This window comes from Toxorhynchites rutilus, chromosome 1 (assembly GCF_029784135.1).
Source record: "Toxorhynchites rutilus septentrionalis strain SRP chromosome 1, ASM2978413v1, whole genome shotgun sequence".
In the NCBI taxonomy this organism is placed as follows: Eukaryota; Metazoa; Arthropoda; class Insecta; order Diptera; family Culicidae; genus Toxorhynchites; species Toxorhynchites rutilus.
The window spans coordinates 39,865,867-39,881,158 of NC_073744.1; the positions used below are offsets into that span (position 1 = coordinate 39,865,867).

General features: G+C 39.2%; 1 protein-coding gene across 1 annotated transcript in view; it reads left to right on the top strand.

The window, feature by feature from the left end:
- The first annotated feature begins 4,597 nt into the window (after positions 1–4,597).
- The window catches only part of LOC129763645 (uncharacterized), a 59,053-nt gene continuing 48,358 nt past the window's right edge, over positions 4,598–15,292 (top strand). Inside the window, exon 1 of the mRNA XM_055762892.1 lies at positions 4,598–5,486. The gene's annotated coding sequence lies outside the window, so the exon portion shown is untranslated. The remainder of the gene's footprint in view (positions 5,487–15,292) is intronic.

Here is a 15,292-nt window from a genome sequence, read left to right on the forward strand (position 1 = left end):
GGACGATAGGTCAGAACTTCATCTATCGGTTTCTATTCTCAAATTGGAACGTTTTTGCAGCAGAGTTATTAACTAAAGTAAATATTCATGAAGAGAGATTCGATCAAGTCACTTACACCCCTTTCCCTCTGAACTCCCCATTTGTTCTGTTGTTATTGGGAAGTCAGTATCGAATTTTTTTCCACGTAAATATAGAAATCTGTTGAATATACTGGGGTGTTATTTGGCAAAGAAATCTCAACTAAGTACTAATGAAAATGACGCAAATAATACTACGTTGAGACGGTGGAGTTCCTCTAGGAACGTTAGTGCCATTTAAGAAGATATACTACACAGGGCACACTACTGCAGTTCTTTTTATCTGTGCCCACGAAAGGATTGAAACTGGAAATCAGCAAAAAACGCCTTATTCCTAGTTTTCATTTTGAGTTTACCCCAAAACTGCCAAAACCGAAGACATACAGTTATCGTTTACACCCTCTCTTAACTTGTCTCAGAACGCTACAGAGAACAGCATAAATATTTCACCTGGCCGTTCGCCACTACTATCCTGGCGGCAGACAACTCCCTCGGATTATGCTGCAATCTGCACACACTTACACTCACCGGTGTATTCTCCGATCATTAGTGTTCATTAGTTGTGGGCATGCGTATATGTGTCGCCACGTGCTCTTGAGGCATGTAAGAGCAACATATTTGTCGGCCGCCGACCAGCGGCGTGGGTTGAAAAGTGGGAGCTGCGGCTATGACATTAGTAAAAGGCAAAAAATCAGATAAATCAGCTGTTCTGTAGAAGATCAGGGTTGTCAGAGAGATCTCCTGTAGAGAAAATTGGCGATGGATCCTGTATGTAATATGTTGGCGCTTCAAAAGTTGACTGACACTCTTTCTTGTTGATTTGTTGGTTTTTGACCTACAACATTGAACAACACTCGTTCTATTTCTTAGCATTTCCTAATAGATGAATATAAAAATCCATTGAAACCCTGTGCATACACAGTGCATTCAAAAAGTTCCGGGACTACCGCGCGCTAAAATCGGGAAGTGGCGCTAAATTTGCTCCAACGCGCGAACTACTTTCCGCCAATTTCTGGCCAGTTACCGTTTCTACCGTGAACTGCTATCTCGATTCAGTAGCTGGTTTTGGCTAATAAGAGTAACGCAGTGATTTTTTGTCTCGTCACAATTTTAGTTATGGAGCAGAGAGCCGCCATCAAATTTTGTGCCTTCAGCGCCGTTTCTAGCCAAACGAAAGGTGACTGTCATCACCCATCCCCCTATTCTTCAGACCTCGCCCCGGCAGACTTTTTCTTGTTTCACAAGCTAAAGAATCTTTGAAAGGGGGCCGTTTTGACGATGTTCCAGACATTCAACGAAATGTGACGCGTATTATGAACTCCATACCGGCTGAGCAGTTTAAACGCGCCTCTCGACACCTCTACGAACGTTCAAAAGTTTGTGTGGAAAGAGAAGGCATATATGTAGAAAACTAATATCTATTCTTTTGAGTAGTTTCAAAAAAATAGTCCCGGAACTATTCGAATTAACTGTGTGGTTTCTATTCTCTATTCAAAGTACTGCGATGAACAGAAATTGTGTATTTTGTGTTGTAATTAGTTAAATTTCTGCAAAATAATCACATTAGTAATGAAATCAAAAAAATATTGACGTGGCTGGTGAATTGGATTAATTTTTAACATCCGTGCCAAAACTCTCATAGATTTCGGTAACAAACCCGAAGCACTTTTTACAGACATTTCATGAAATTTCTTCTAATGTTCTTGTTTTTATTCAACAAAAACTGATATCTAATAATCTACTAATAAAAAAATGTGTAACTGTGTGATTGTATAATTTTTTTTTGCGTTTTTTCATTAATTTTTGAAATGATAAAAAAAACGTAAAACGGACCATGACGGGGTAAGACGGAGCGATGCTATTTTCAAACAGTTTAGTCTAGTAAAAATAACAGGAGTAGTGTTGTCTAAGGTACTAAATGTTTAGGGTTGTTCATAAACTACACACAATCTTCTGAAAAGGCCATCAATATTCCACGTGCAGAGTTTTGCAAATATTCGTGAAAAAAATGCCAAATTATCGAAATCTATAAGGACGATTATTCGACGACTTCCTTATGTACTTTCGGAGCATTTGTGTGTAAAGAGACGAGCAAAAAGATGGTATTTTATTTGATATGAAAATCATTCAATATCACCAACATCACCGAACGTCTTCCCCGCAGAGCACCTTTTGCATTATTTTGCACTTTTCACGCATTTTATGTTACACTAGCTGACCCGGCAAACTTCGCCCAAAATTTATTTTTTGTTATCACATCCACGCTTTCTTACCAAACGCACGTCCATGGGTCCAATCGCAGAACTGTTCATTGATTGATCTTCTAATCTACCCTTTAAAATTATTTTTTACTATAAAATTTCAGTACTAATCGACACTCGACATTATAATATCAGATTATTTTCAGACACAATTCTCGTGCAAGATTTTTCATCCACTTGCAAATAACATATTTCTCCGTTACATGGAATAAATGTTTGATACTGAAAATATGATTAAATGAAGACAGCCCTAAATCGGTCATCGGTCAATAGTCATGTTTGGTTGAAATATGTGCATTATTTTTATGGAACCCTTTGTCTCCTTTCCAGAGGAGGAAAGGGTGTCGTATCATCATAGAAAAAAACTCTCACATCCCAAAGTTGGCTCCATTTGCTTGATTAGTTCTCGAGTTATGCAGAAGTTTGTGTTTCATTTGTATGGGAGCCCCGTTTTAGAGATGGGGGGAGAAGTGTCGAACTACCATAGAAACGTTTATCGATCCCTAAAATCTCTATATGCTAAGTTTGATTGTTTGATTAGTTCTCGAGTTGTTCGGCTCGCTCTCCCCTCCCCCTCTTTAGAGAAGGGAAAGGAGTGTCAAACCAACATAAAAACATTTATTGCTCCCTTAAACATCCATTTGCCAAATTTTGTTCCATTTGCTTGATTAGTCCTCGAGTTAAGCAAAAATTTGTGTTTCATTTCTATGGCAGCCACCCCCCCCCCCCCCCCCCTTAGAAAGGTGGGAGGAATGTTGAACCACCTTAAAAATGTCTCTTGTACCGTAAAACCTCTATATGCCTAATTTGGTTTCATTCGCTTCATTAATTCTCGAGTAACATTGAAATTTGTGTTTTATTTGTATGGCAGCATAGAATCATTTATGGCATCCTAAAACTTCCACATGCCAAATTTCGTTTCACTTGCCTGATTAATTCTCGAGTAATGTGGAAATTTTTGTTTCATTTGTATGGCAGCCATAGTTCGTTGTGGTTATTCAAGCACAAACTCTACCCCATCAAGTACCCCAATATTACGTCTTGGAGAGATCTAGGCGTCGTCCTGGACTGTAAACTCATATTCATAGAACGCTATAACTCTGTAATCAATTAGGCAAATAGCGTGTTAGGTCAAACGTTCCTCACATAACTTCCAGGACCCTTACACAATAAAGCTGTCGTACATGAAGAACGCATTGAGTCACTCCAGCAACACTCTTATTTGCACTCCGTAAGCTGAACTGGACCTCATTTCCGCTTCCTTCAGACGAAGCACGCTGCATGCTCATAAACGTCCAAGCACTAAAAGAGCGCCGAAAATTTGCAATGCTTTCTTTTGTTAACACGTTGAGCCTCGAATTTTTCTTACTGTGCTTTCCATTAAGCACTCATCAAGAGCGTTTGCACGATATCGGTGTCGGTCCGGCCCGATGATAATCATTGCATAAATATAAAATAGTCAGAAATTTGACTAGATAGAAGTTACATTTTGTGAAACATCCGAAAACAAACCATTTATTATTTTATTTATTTTTTATTCGTATTTTATGACTGTCATCCCCAGTCAGTCAGCGCTTTCCTACTGGGCTCAACGTGTTAATGACCTAATTTTGCAACGAGTACAATCAGCTGAATTACTCGAAAAATTTATTTTTTATGTAGATGGGCATCAACTAACATCTGTTTCTTAATTTGTAATTTGTTGCTAACCAAAACATCCGGAACAAAATATGCTAACAACGCCCCTATCAATCAAATGATGCGTATATACAATCAGCACTGCGAAATAATTGACACAACAATAAATAGAAAACAGCTAAGAAGAAACATGTACCGTAGGAATAATATTTAACCTTAGAAACCATTGAAACATTAACATATAAGTATGTAGTTTACATCTGTTCGACGAAAATGCAGGATCAAGAAGTTGACAAACAGAAATGTGGAAAATGGAGTTGTATAATGAGAAGCACTAAAAATGGCGATCAGCAGTAATTTCTGACAGCCCTGCTTTTCTGCATTAGTCGGAAAATCGTATTTTCTCTCACTCCCACGATGTGTATACGTATGTGGAAAACACGGCACACCAATACACGTTGCGCTGTAATCCCCCACTCACCACCCACTATGCTGATCGGTGGTGGGATACGGCAAATACAAACAAAAAACCTTCCTGTGGATGTATCGTGTCCGTCTCGGCTGAGAGAGGAAGCGCCACTCGGCTTCAGGAGGAGGAAATCCTCCTGCCACACTGAACTGATAGTGACCGCGCGTACCTTACGGTTACACACATGTTCCAGTCTCTCGGCTCGCCTCATTCGGTTCGGTATGGTTTTTCGATCTGTCAGCGAACGTCCGCCTGTTCCAGAGTGCACTCTTCCCCCCACGCAAGTGCTGGATTTGTGACTGTTGATAGTGCTCGGGGGACCATCATCGGATCATTGCAGTGGCTAAGGACACTAGGGACGCACCAGTGACCGTATCCGTTTCCGCAACCTCCGGATCCCTAAGTGGCATTGTTGAATAGATTGAAGTGCCGTGATCTCGTCGTCGCTAGTATAGCACCCGATAAGCGCTGAACTTGGAGCGGACGATAATCTGAGGAAAATTCGATCCGAGGAAGAAGCACAATCCGACAGCTATCATACCGATGGAGAGAGCGTGAGTGAGAAGAGGGAGTGCAAGTGTTATTTTCCACGGAGGCCATCGCTAAGTGTCACTCGCCGCCCGTTTTGCTCTTCTTTTGCCATCTTCCCTGGTTGGGCTGGTTTGTGTGAGTCTGGGTTCTGTTTCTCTCGCTTCATTTTTTCCACTTCTTGACAACAATTGTTTTGTTTTATACCACCGTCATCATAAGCGGCGGGATTCAGTGATAAACAAAAGACCTCTCATGCGATTAGTACCGACATTCGAAGATACTCAGCGCTGCCGTGCTTTTGAATTTTTGATGAAACTTTTCCCATAGAAACACAGGGCTGCTAGATAGGAGAAAGTCGATTCTATCCGATTGCCATCGAATTTAAATATTTAATCATGGTCAAAGTTCAGCAGAAATTTTTTGTTTAACTAAGCGACCCTAAGTGTATGCTGCATGATATGCTAGAAGAGCCAATATTGCGCGCTCTGCACTTCACGAGCACTCGAATGGTAAGTAATTTTGAAGTTAAAAATAAATTTATCGCAGCACATTCCTGAATCCGATAAAATCCACTTGACGGCGCTCAGCGCACGTATATTGCTGCCGGTCTGTGATAAAACCAGGCAACTGATTCCCAAACTTTTGTAGACAAAATCTGTGTGATTCGCGTACTAACAACACTCCCCGCTTTATTAGTTTTTGTCCTCCCAACTTTGCCCTCCCCATAATCCAGAAGGTCGTTTACGATCACCAAGACCAGGACTACGAGGCGTGTATTATTTATATTTTCATTTTCCGTTTCACTCTGGTTTATGGCACATTCCTATTATTAATTTATATGTGCGCCACCGTTGGCTGCTGCCTATCGCGAGGGTCTTTGATTTACATCAGTTTTCACCGCGCTGCTCCACCTGTGTGGGCATACCGGTGGAGGTTTATAACATTGTGATTGCTGTTTATGATGGTTTCTAAGCAAAGTTGCGATAAACTTGGACATTTTATTTCCACTCTCTCCCCTCCCGCTCGATTGAATTTGCAGATAAACGCGGAACGGATATTCGGTTTGCCTGTGGACGACTGCAGAGAGGCTGCTCTCTGCTACCACAAATCGGAATGCTGGTTTATGATGATTTTAGCGAGTTTAGTTTTCGTTAGGGGTAGTGAGGGTAATGTGGTCATGTGGAGTAAAATGGCCACCTGCTTGTTTGGTAGTATAACTATTGACTATTGACACCGTATTGATAGTCATCTTATGTTTGAAGAATTTCATGACTTTTAAGTCACCCTGTAGTACAGTGGAGCTGTCGCATGTCAAGATATGAATTAAAACAAAAAACGCTCTCTCGGTAACCATTCGGCCGTAGTTTAGTGCGTTTCGAATTTAAGGAATTTCTAGTGAAATTAAGTTTAGTTGAGCTGATATTTGCGACAAATCAACAGTTTGGACGACGGTCCACATATTCTAGGGGAGGTGAACGTATATTTTGTTCAATTTCAGTGAATATTTCGCATATTCCACATTTCGTTGTTTGGGGGGAAATGTGGTCAGTGGAGGATTACTACTGAGAATTGTTCTGTTTTCAAAGGTGATATACCTTATCACCTTCTGCTCCTAAAGGGGTCCCTTTTGTGGTTTTGACCCAGGAAAAATATGCCACCCTAACCAAAATCAAGCCTCATTTTGAAAAACGTTATGTGTTTCCTACTACGTTTTTATACGTATGAGAAAATTTCAACTGCGATTCTAGGGGAATAGGCCTAGGTAATGTTCGATTTTCCAACCCTTTTTCTAATATTGAAAAATGTACTATTTTCAAATGTACTAGTGCACCCGTGGTCGAGTGGTTAGCGTCTCACATTATCATGCCGGGTGTTCGGGCTCGATTCCCGTTCTGGTCGGGGGAATTTTTCGTCAACGAACTTTCCTTCGACTTGCACTGTGGTCATGCAAAAGTTCCACAGGGAACGTTAACGCCATTCGAAGAACTATTTTCAATTTTCATAATAAAAACCGTTTACTATCTTGAACTAAAATAAGTTGAGCTACAATATTCTTCGAAGAACGGGAATTCTAGTGGTATGTGAACACAGGAAATGAGCATGTTCCTTAGGGTGACCACATGTCCCCAGTTCCCCTACCCGTTTATTTACCTTAGAGTTTTGGTGTATTTTGGATTGTTAATCCATATTTCTCTGAAATGTGAGTAACCCACTATAAGAAACCCATAATTTTCAGGAGTGTATGCGAATAGTATTGCACTAAAATACCATGTCCAGTTGAAGCGTAATATTTCAAAACTAAATAACTTTTCGTATAACAGCAATCGTTACAATTCTAGTTTTCGCTAAGAAAAACTTCGGGAACGATTTCTTGAAAATAATAGAGTTAAAATAGTAAAAGCAAGTATTGTCATCCATGGAATCAGAGTACACTGAAGTCGCCTTTACGCGGTTTTTTTATACGCGGTTTTATTTTACGCGGCTTTTTTAACGCGGTTTTTGGAATTTACGCAAATTCCGGAATTTACGTGGTTTTTTTAACGCAGTACGCATCAATCGCGAAAAAATTGAATATGCTAATTGATGTGCCTTTCCACGAAATAAGTTTGTATTGTATCTCTGATTAGTAGCTAAGAAATAAAAGAAGATACAGATACCATGATTGTACCATGCAAAAGTTAGAAAATGGGTTGCATTTTAAACTAATAATTCACTGTTAGATTTTTACACGAATTTCGAAGATTACTCAGTTTATGTTTACGCGGAACTTGGAATTTACGCGGATTTTGGAATTTACGCGTTTTTTTCACGCGGATTCTGGAATTAACGCGGTTTTTTACGCAGAATTTGGAATTTACGCGGCACATAAGCAACTTGAGTGTACGTGGCTTTGAGCGAGGCTACTCAGGAATTAGTATGGCCCCGAGTATTGCTGAGATGGGCGAGCATGACAATGAACCTTCGAAGATGCTGGAAGACAACCAAAGCTGTATTAGTTTTGTGAATTTTAAGAGGACCGATCGTCGATCCAAACATATAGAAATCAGAAAGCAGTTCATCAAACAGCTGTGTGAGCAAGGCCTCTTGAAATTAGAGTACTGAATATATGGCGGCTGACGTGCTTACTAAGACTTTAGGGACTAAAAAACAGCGAAAATTCTCAATAATGCTTGGACTATCATCGGATGGGGGCACTATCTGTTGAGAAGGAGTATTATGAGTGCAACAACTATGTAACCTGATGTAGAAACTGTCATATGAGGTACTTACGAGGTAATAGCACCAACGCAATTAGCTCAAGTAGAAACGTGTTGTATGCGCCATTTTGCTCTTCATTCATTTTCAAATTATCGGAGTGTTACAAACGTTGATTGGAATACATATTAATCACTTTTTCTTGTGTGAACTAAATGTGTGGATAGTGTATGTAATTTTCCCTTTACATCCAACGTATTTCGCCTGCAATGTGCAGTCTTCCCCTTTAAACACACCGTGTCAATGCGACACAGCCCTGCGCTCATATTTCGCCCACTTTTAGGTTTAGTACAACCCTGCATTATCCAACTCAATCACGCAGCACGAACACTCGTCCTCTTTCTTGTCTGGGCATCGGTGAAGGTAAGACGTGTGCTCTGTGGCTACACACTAAACTCGACCTTTTATTTTCCACTGATAATCTTTGTCCAATACTGTGAACATTCGAACAATAGGAATATTCTTACGCCGACAAGCCGACATGAGTATCGATAAGATAAGAATACTCTTACGACTAAAATGGCTACTGTGTTATTACACAGCAAAATTATCGTCAGACAAAAATTTACGCTAATAAATTCGGCTCAGTTACAGCTGAGTGGCTAAATGAGCGTAATAAAATAAACAGAGGGGATAGAATAAATCGTATCACTTCAATTGGCCAAACTAACTTTTGAATCACTTGTGCGATTACGAGAGACCTAACCTTACAGAGGATTGGATAAGACGATTCTTCTAGATAATATTTATGTTTAAACGAATAAAGAAGCCAGTACTATAATACAAGTTGAAGCGAACTGGCATTGTTGCTTCAATACTAGGTTTACAGAATTGAAGTAGATCAATAATATCGAAGGACCAATATGACTTGTATTCCTGATGTAGCCGTGAATTCATCAGGGGGACCATCGCCAATTTTCACCGATCAAATAAAGTTTAAACCAATGCAACATATTTCCGTTGAAAATAAGCTTGACTAACTTTTTCACCTCAATATCGTGATTGATTTTATCGGAAGCGGCTGACAATTTTAAGACGTTAGGCAAATATTTTTTTGAAAACCCCGTTTTCATGTATGTACCTGGATGATTTTTCAGCCTTTAAAAACTTAAACTATGACATCTTTACGACACTAGTAAAAAAAGTTCGATTGAGTCAAAAATTTGCATAGGGTATTTTTTCGCGGGAATCCACATTTTGCAAGAAGTCTCGCTTGAAAATTCGAGATGTCCATTTTCATTGGCACCATAAGCTGCACGGCTAACATGAACTACTCTGAAATTCGGAGTAGCGTTCGGAGGAAGAGGCGCGTTCGTTTTTTTTCATAGAACTTTGACCTTCAATTTATTAACCCGATAAAGTAATACTTTGGGAGATACTCAATTTCACTTTCAAGATTTCAGCTGATCTCAAGTGAATCCACTTTCAGTTTTGATCATTCAATTCTTCATGACCATCCTCGGTGACTGTTGACTAATTTGTGATGTTTGTAACGCTGAAACTTATACCTAGGATTAAACGGTAGACATGACCTGTATTTTGTTTCGCAATAGCATTCGAACGAACACGTAATGTGTGTTCAATAAAGAATGAGAATTATTTCAATACCTCTCTGTAAAAAATGTAAAGAGCGTGAATTTTTTTCTCACCGAGTGAATTGCTCTCTGGGCTTGCTCAATTCATTCCGCTCGAGTGCAGTCAGTTCGATCAAAGTAGTGATCCTCGATTTTTGAAATTAATCGTTCATCGGCTAATCGAATACTTTTCATCAGTTTGTTATTCGATACGATTAATCGTCCCAAATAATCGATTATTCGATTAATCGTCACACTGAGCGAAATAATTAGTTAGACTAATATTTCTCATTAGCTAGAAACCATTCCGGAATCAAAAAAGTATTCATTCCACCTGAAAAACAATTATTTTCTTTTACGCTCACCTAAACTTGTAAACAAAGCTCAATTCGCGTTGACGGCATTGGGCTTCATTTACCAGTTTAGGGGAGCGTCAAGAATAATGATTGATTTTCAGGATAAAATTGCAACGGCCTTACGTTTTTTTTTCTCTGGGTTTGTATCGATTAATCGACGTAAATTATTCGTTCGTTTCTATTATTGGTTGCGCATGTATTCGTTCGATAATCGATTTCTGTAGGAAGTATTCGATTAATCGATTAATCGAACGATTATTGGGGATAACTAGATCTAAGATGGCGTCGAAACAACCAGCACTCCGCGTGCGCGTTATACGGTTCGTCGAAACGCGTGAAAGTCAGAGAAAAAAGTTTACAGTCGACCACTTCGGGACGAAAATGTGCCGGTGAGCAGTGTTTACCGGATCCTGGCATCCCGAAACGTCGAGCGGAAGACCGGTAGTGGCTGTCCGACGAAGATCATAACGAAAAAGAAGAAGGAATCTCTGAAAAAGCTATTCGACAACAAGGACGGTACGAGTTTGTGTGACGTCGGTGGAAAATTTTGCTGATCCCATTCCTACATCCACAGAACTCTTAAACAGGAGGGCATCGTCTGTCGGAAGAAAACTAGGTCCCCAGAGTACACGGACGAGTAGATAGCGACCGTGAAATGTCATTGCCGGTGGATGATGAAGAATTATCGTGGGACGTCGTTCGTGCTGAACAACGAGAGTTATTTTCCACTGTCAAAGTCCCACATTCAATGATGGCAATGATCGGTACTATACCAGCGACAAGGCGTCCACAACCTCCGGGGTGACAAGCATACGTTTGAGAAGAATGTTATGCTGTATACTGCAATCTCCGACAGAGGGATTTCAAAGTCCTGGGGATTTGCCATCAACCAGAAGGTGTGCCTGGATAAGATTGTGGTTTCGTTCTTAGGGGAGGCGTTAGGCGTTCATTCTGATGGAAAGTACGTCACGTTTTCTGGCCGGACAAGGCGTCTTCCCATTACGCCAAGAAGACGTTGGCGTACCTCGAGGAAAAACAGATACCGTACGTACCTAAGGAACGGAACCCGACCAACCCGACCAACTTACCGTCCGATCGAGGATTTTTTCGGGTCACTCAGTGCCCTGGTGCTCAAGGATAACTGGCGGGCCACGGACACCAAGCAGCTGACCACGAGGATTCGGAATTGCATCCGGAAGATGGATGTCAGTGCCGTCCAGCGCCCTTGTGAGAACATCTCCATCAAATTGTGCCTTACGGCCCCTTTGCTAACATTCGCTGACTTTTTTTTGAAGAACAACCGTTATGTTTTTAAATGAAAAATACTGAATTGCTTGAATTTTTTTACTATATCATTGAAGAAACTCTCATTTTTTATGAAACAACTGTTACGCGCTTGAACAGATGAAGTTACGCAACACGTTTCTATGAAAAGGATAAGAGTTAGCAAATAAATTGTGATGGAATATCAACGGCGTGGAATGTCATCGAATGTTGGCGTCGAAAGTTTAAAATGATTAGTAGGCAAACGATATCAAAATCATATGGAATGGTTTTACCGCGTTCATAACCAGATTGAATATTTTTGTAGATTCACCCTGTTGTCATGAACGGAGTTCCGGAAGTGTAAGTTTGAACGTCTGGCTTTCTTTTCGTTGTGTACGTGATGTTATTTTTTTAATATTTCTTTATATTTGCTCAACTTTGTTTGTATAATTGAAATAAAACATCGAATGCCGTTAAGGGAGTTCGTTATCATCCGATTAACCAATGGAGAGTCCGGCAAAAATCCCGGAGCCGGTGCGACGTGTGCTGCCAACATCAGTAGAGCTAGTAAGAGCACTAGTTGCACCGTCAGTGAGGCCACCAAGAGCGCTAGTGACGTCACCGTCCAAGACTGAACCAAGAAGACCGCTCAAAAGTGGACCAATTACCAGGATTCCCCCAAGTATGGATGACAGATCCAATAGGGCTGCAGGTGTTATAATTGGTTCGGAGCTGCCACAGTTTCCGATGCAGCTGGTACGGATGCTGTCCACATCTTTGAAGAAACGCTGAACGAGTTCTTCGCAACATTGTTTACACTGTTTCGGGGTTTGTCCAGGCTGGCACGATTCCCGGTAGCATTTGACAATGCCGTCGGACCCGATAGGGATCGCCGAGACGTTCGCTACTGCGAGGGCGAAGGCTAACAGTATAATGAAGTGATTCATGTTCTATAGACGGCGAACGCTAACTGATGTTTTGAGTCGGGCCGGGGAGAAAATTTATACCCCCAAATGAGCAATGGGTTCGATGTTTTGGTTTGCAATAGTTTTTCTACTCGTACGCATGAAATTACGCGCAGTTTATGGTATTGTAAATGATTTTAGTTTGTCCATTTTTTTTAATTCTATTATTCAGCGCAACTGTGTCGAATTAGGTATTCGAATGTTTCAAAATATATAAATAAAAATGTACAGGGTCTTTCAGATTAAACGCTCATGCAAAAAAAATCGAAAACCTCCTAATAATTTTTTTTCGCTCCGTCGATGGTAACACTGTATTCCCTACTTCGGAACGATAATATTCGGTTACTCGTTCAGTTTGATCGGATGGTTTTTAGTGTCAAGATGTACAATTTACAAGAACGTGTATTTTTAGTGAAATCATATTACTCGAGCAACCGAAGCCTTAATGAAACTTTGTCCTCTTATGGTAAGAATTTCAACATTTCTCATCCTCGATTACTTCCTCTGGGGATACGTGAAGGACCGTTGCTATGTTAATAGGCCACAAAATTCGGAGGAACTTAAAGAATAAACAACTCGGATTTTCAACAGCATCGAAATCGTAATGTTATAGTTGTGCATGAAGAATTTTGTTCACCGTTTAAAACGCGTTACCGAAAAAGGGGTGGTCACATAAAAAATGTCCTAAAATAAGCTTTATTTTGGTTTTTTTTTTAATTTTTTATTTAAATTTTTAAATTTGTTGCGTGAGCGTTTAATCTGAAAGACCTTATGTTTTCCGTGATTTACAGTAGTTTTATAGTATATTTTTATGGATTCACATGTTTTAAAGGATTATAAAATCCACCTTCTATTGGTGTCGATGCGCCCCTCATTTGAGCTAACTTTTAATCAATCACCAGATGATTATTTTGTACGTATTCAGACCTTCTCTGGATTATAACACTTACAAATATTGTAAACATCATGTTTGCACACCATTTGTATCAGATTTACATAGCTAAACTATGCAATTAACGCATTTCGATGACCCCAATTCTGATCATGAGTTGTCCAATTCAATAATGTTATTTTGTCCACATGATTTCTATGGCAACCGCTTTGCGCGCTGCAGTTTGTTTATTGTGTCCTTCGCGCATAGCAGAAATAACGTTTCTCTGTGTTGAGTGTATTAACAGTGAACAGTTGTTAATGGTTGTGTTGGTTGTTGGTTGGTTGTGAACAGAACAAAAAAAGGTATTCTGAAGAAAGCCTAAATTAAGAATGGATCAATATGATGACAGTAAACTCAAACAATAAGAAATGCAACATCTACTTGAAAATTCGAGTTTTTACTCTTTTTAAAATGGCGATTTCTAAAACCGGATAAACCATGATCATTTTTCGGACAAACCATGATCTGAGATGGACAAACTATAATCACAATTCCTCTTTGATGTAAATCTGTAAAAACATAAAAATTTGAATAATTTATAGTAGTATTAGCAAATAGAGACTTGGGGCTTTTCAACAAACCCAAACTCGTATTGATTATACATGATTTTCATGAAGGAAAATCGATCTGCATTAACAAGTTGCGTGAAAACACCCTAAATCGGACAAACCAAGATCATTTACCCTATCAATTATTCTACTGAGGTTCACGCGTTTTCCATATCGCCCATTTGACCTATTTAATTTGGTTGTATAAAGAAAAACTTAAGGTTTTTTTTTCTGTATACAAGGAAGCATTGTGGCAAGTGGCATTGTGGTCTGACCAAATCGAAATTAACCGATGAAAACGATTCGAGCGAGAATTTGATACAAATAGTTCTTGTGTGAATTTCCCCGTTCTACAGATAAAAATCTAATGCCATGTTCTCTCCGTTTTCTAATGAACTTTCCTAATCTTTCTCCTGGAATTCAAATGCAAAAAACAGTGCCTTGACGTACCCTACTCAGCCCTTCGAGCTATCTGAAATAAGAAAATATAATGTAAGTTAACGCAAGCAACATCGTTTTCGCCAACACATCCTTGAAATTACGCGGTTTTTTCACACAATTTGCTCGAAATCATGAGATTTTTTTTGCGCGCATGCATCACCCGGCGAACTTTGTCCCGCCCATTCGATTTAATTCATCAAATAGTGTTCTCAGTTCAGTTCAGCTAGCTGACGGCATTGTAAGAAATTATGAACGGAAAATTTACGTCTCCAAAATTTTAAATTTTTTTATTTCTTACCGAATTTTCCGCGAAATATACTGTATTCTATTAGTCAAATTATATTATTTAATATAGAATATATATATATATATATATCAAATATATTGTGCCATTTTGTGGTGGCAGCCATTTTGGATTTGCATTTCTCATAAAAAACTGTGTGTGTGTGTTCTACTAATCAAACCCTTTCATTTGATTTCGGATTTTGAAAAAAAAAAATATATATATATGGCACCATTTTGTGATGGCGCCCATTTTGGATTTTCATATTCCATAAATAAATGTGTTCTACTAATCAAGCCCTTTTATCCGATACTCATATTGATGGAGTTTTGAGAAAATATGTGATCCGCCATTTTGTAGCGGACGCCATCTTTGATTTACATTTTTCATAAATAACTGTGTTCTACTAGTCAAGTCTTTTCATTTGATACCCATATTGATGGAGTTTTGAAAAAAAATTATATGTGACGCCATTTTGGATTTACATTTTTCATAAACAACTGTATTCTACTAGTCAAGCCCCTTCATTTCATATAATATTGATGGGGTTTTGGAAAAACACACATTGATAAGGAAAATATGTAAAATTTTGTAGTGGTCGCCATCTTGGATTTCCAAGATAATGAAATACGCAGTTTTATAGTGTCTGCAGAGATAAAGGTGTGTTAAAAAATGTCATAAACTTTATCACAT